A 4,864-nucleotide genomic window follows, 5' to 3' on the forward strand; every position below is an offset into this window, starting at 1 on the left:
TGGTCATAGTGTGTGGACATTAGCTAGGGTTAGATGTGTGTAGACACAACTCATAGTGTGTTGTGTGTATTATGGATTATGGCTTTGTGCATTGTGTGAGAAGGGAGATGGCTTCCCTCAATGGTTAGGGTTTGCAATATACATTAGGGTTTGCTTCTGTGTATGTGTCTCCTCCCCCTCTACCGTTCTTTCAACAATATGTGCATGCATAATTTAGCAAGAAATGAGCTCTCGGGTGTTCAGGGAAGGTGTTCACATATGTCACCCGTGGTGGCATGGCCCATCGCGTGCATCGAACCATCAGGATTTTTCTAGGGAAATTGTTTAGGACTACCTTGGGATCCCGTGAGCAGTTTTGGTTTGCATTTGGAAGTCCGTAATGCTCTACTTATTTTGGTTTGAAGCCGCCAGATTTCAAAACCTCGTGGGTCAATTTAGGCCGCTTCGGTTACTCATTTCAACCCCAAAAGTGGTTAACTTATAATCAGTTTGAATTCAATTTTCTCATTTCTTGAGTAGAAAGTGGTTAACTTATAATCATCTCAAAGTAGTGGCTTCTCAGAGATAAGAATTAACAATTAAATGCAACTAGAATGAACTGCCTAAGCTATACTTCCAATGGGATAGCCATATTGTGCATAACATGCTATATTTACAATGGTGGTATATTACATCCTTTCCTCCTTTAAAAAATCAAGATGTTCTCATCTCGACATAAAATCTCGATAACATTTTAAGAGCCTTGATGCTACACAACTGCATGAGGGGTGGCTTGCTCTTCTTCTTCCATCTCTAAGCTTGGTTTACCAATCATGGCACAAGTGCAAGCAACCGGTCCACGGTGTTTACCACGTCCATCACCACCACTTCGTCTAGCTTGGAGGTTGGAGGCCCCACGGCCTTGGTTTGCTTGGCCACCTTGTGGAATACCAAGAGGATTAAAAGAGGGTCTTCCAACTTTGGGGTATTCAGCTCTAAAGTGGCCAGCTTCATTACAATAAAAACACCTTTGGTTCCCATAGGGCTCCATGGTAGGAATAGCATAAGTTCGGGGGACAAAGTTATTGGGCCACTGATCAATTAGGAGTGTTATTGTGAGGATAAATGGCTGGAAATTCCTTTGGAAGCATTCCCTTGGATTAGACTTGGGATGGAATCTCTTCTTGACTTGACCACTCTTTACTTCTTTTACCAATGGATTGGCTCGAGAAAGAGCATCTTGCAAAGTGGTCGGTCTCATTGCTCATTCAACCCTTGGCAAAAACGGGCCACTTGTAAGATAGTTGTCATATAGGCGGAGCATACTTGTGAAGTGTGGCAAACTTTGAGTGTAGTATTCCTCCTCCAAAGTTAAGCTGAGCTACTTGAGGCTTGTTGGAATTAGGGTTAGGGTTGCAACAATGCACACACACAAGATAGAGAAGCTTGAGAGCATACAAACTCACTAGATTAGAATGAACAAATGTGTGGCAGATACAAAAGATAAGTATACACCCCAAAATGAGTAGATAAGAGGGTGTAAGAAGTGCCTCGACAGTCCTAAGTGTGTTCATACACATCACTACCATATAATGCTACAAATCCCCCCTAGAGTGATGATGTGAATATGTACAGGGTATGGCTGATCAATCCTAAAAAGGCAATAAGCCCAAAGCTTTATGAAAAGCTTCGAACTTGTCACAAGGAAGAGCCTTCGTAAATAAATCTACCATGTTGTCATGTGTAGGCACATAGACCATGTTGATCTCTACTGCAGAGAGTCTTTCCATGCTGACATAGTGGTAATGCACCTCAATGTGCTTAGTGTGAGCATGAAACACTGGGTTCCTCTCGTAACTGTTAATGCGCTCTAGCTGTCAGTGAAAATTGTAGTGCTAGAGGACTGTCCAACACCCAAATCAACCATAAGAGGTTTGAGCCACACACACTTAATTGTAGCTATAAAAGCTGCCCTGTACTCAATTTCACAAAACTGGAAGTGGACACCGTATACTACTTCTTACTGAGCCATGCTATACATGAATCACCAAGGCGAAAGAAAAACCCACTAGTGGACACTCATGTGTCATAACATCCAGCCCAATCTGAATCAGTGAAAGCATGCAGTTGTGACTTATCCCCTTTGGATAAAATAATCAAAAATATTGGTGAATAGCGAAAAACCCGCTTAATAGTCTGCCAATGCTTCCTACCTAGGATATGCATAAATCTGCTCAACTGTAAGACCATATATTGTATATCTGGCCTTGTGTGTTGCACACATAAAGAAGGTATCCAATAGCCTACTGATACAAACTAGCATCAAAAGAGTCTCCTCCATCTTGAAGACTACGTTAAGTACCTGTCTCCATAGGTGTAGCCACATGTTTACCTCTTCAATAGCTTTTGTATATATTTAGACTGTAGTATAACAATGCTATCATTGTGCTGCATAAACTGAATCCCTAAATAGTAATGCAAGGGTCCCAAATCTGACATCTCAAACGATGATTGCAAATCAGTCTTAAAGGCTAAAATCTGAAGTATATCGGGTCCTGTGAGTAGCATGTCATCAACGTATAGAATGATGACCAAAAATGTGTCCTTACTCCTCTTCACATTCACATAGAGGGTACTCTCATCAGTTGGACTTGCAAAAATCATTTGCAACCAAGTATGCATAAATCATCTCATACCATGTTCTAGGAGCCTGCTTAAGACCATAAAGAGCCTTTTTCAACCTATATACTATAGACTCTTCTCCTTTTATAGAGAAAATAAATCATCTCATACCATGTTCTAGGAGCCTGCTTTAAGACCATAAAGAGCCTTTTTCAACCTGTATACTTTAGACTCTTCTCCTTTTACAGCAAAATCAGGAGGTTGCGATACATATACCTCCTCATGTAAATCACCATTCAAGAATACAATCTTAATGTCCAATTGATGTACATTCCACGTATGATGTGCTGACAAAGCAACGAGAGACCTAATGGTAGTCATATAAGATGTGGGTGCAAAGGTCTCATCATAATCAATGCCCTTTTGCTGGGCATACCCCTTTGTAGCGATCAATGCTACCATCTGCTTTGCATTTTAATTTGTAAATCCACTGAGTACCAATGGCCTTTTTGCCATGAGGTAGATCTGTCAAATACCAGGTGTCATTCTTGAGTATAGAGTTATACTCATCTTGCATAGCATGCATCCAATGATCATCGTCTTGTGCTTCCTCAAAGGAAACAGGTTCCTCCTCATTAAATAAAATAGAAATGAGAACATGATCCACATGAGAATAATCTACATGATGCGAACCTACATGAGTTCTGCTAGGTAAAGGAGCTGCCAACTTGCTATCCCTCAATGTTTGCACAAGCCATTTTGGCATACGCCTAGATTCTTCTATGGCTGCTCTCTCCTCATCCACTACATCCTCAATAATTGCCTCATCAAAAAGCTAATTTGCAAGCTGATTTTGTACCTCTAATGGGGCAGAATTTCAAAACTTGGTTGAGCATTCAATTGCTCTACATATGGCTATCCTCCATCAAATAAAGGTAGGTCCTATGAGCATACATTCTGCTCTTTTTTACATGAAAGCATGGGATGAATTGAGTTTTTGATAAAAACACCTTTACTTACCAAAATCCACTTTGAGGCCGGATGGTCAAGTCTATATCCCTTGCTTTTTGAACTGTATCCCACAAATATGCATTTAACTGCCTTATCATCAAGCTTACTGCGTTGTTGCTTAGGCACAAGAGCATAAGCAAGACAACCAAAAACATGCAAATGAGCCACAAAAGGCTTCCTGCCATGCCAAGCTTCATAGGCGTTTTAGATTGTAAGGCCTTGGTAGGGTATTTGTTCAACACAGAGTTTGTGCACATAGTTACCTCTAACCAAAAACTATGAGGTAAATCTTGGGCTTTCACCATACATCGTGCCATCTACCTGTTTGTCCTCTCAGCCACACCATTTTATAGAGAGGTGTGTGTGGCACTGTACATTGATGCCTTATGCCTTCTTCAACCATATACGCATGAAATTCCTTGGACATATACTCCCTCCCTCGATCTGAACAAAGGGTGCCAACTTTACATTCACATGCATTTTCAGCCATGGGATATAAAAGTGCCTAAAGCATATAAAAACCTCTGAATTCTACATTAATGGATATACCCAGTTATATCTGGAGAAATCATCAATAAAAGTGATGAAATAGAGATATCCCCCAATAGATGGTGTCCTCATAGGACCACATATGTCACTATGTATAAGCTGTAGTTTCTTAACAGCTCTCACAGATCCATCCTTTGGAAATGATGCCCGACGCATTTTACCAAGAATATACTCCTCACATACATGTCTAGCAGGGGTCTCAAGAGTTGGCAACTCAGATGCCATATCATGTCTTTGAAGGCATAACAAACTGCCATAATTCAAATGGCCAAATCGTGCATGCCATAATTCTACATCACTCATAGTACGAGTCATCTGAGCAAGCATCATGCTGTAACTTCTTAAATACATCCATCTTGTATAGGCCATGAAACAAGGCACCTGAGGCAATGCTAGAATAACCATTATTCCTATCCTGTAGTGTACATCTGTCATCCACAAATTTCACCATCAAGCTTGACAAGGCTAAGGCTAAAACTAACAGTAAGTTCTTCTTAATGCCGGCACATATAAAACTTTAGAAAGAGTAAATAAGCCCCCATCTGCAGTAGTGATTGAGCACAACTCTACCAACTCCTTTGACAGGATATGAGGAACCATTTGCACATGTGACGGTTCTTGCACTTGGGACAAATTCCAGAGATGAGAACAATTTTTTTTGTGAAGTAATGTGCTTACTACTACCACTGTCAAAGTACCAAGC

The sequence above is a fragment of the Cibotium barometz genome, chromosome 66 (assembly GCF_041138505.1).
Source record: "Cibotium barometz isolate CiBa-2024 chromosome 66, ASM4113850v1, whole genome shotgun sequence".
NCBI classification, from domain to species: Eukaryota; Viridiplantae; Streptophyta; class Polypodiopsida; order Cyatheales; family Cibotiaceae; genus Cibotium; species Cibotium barometz.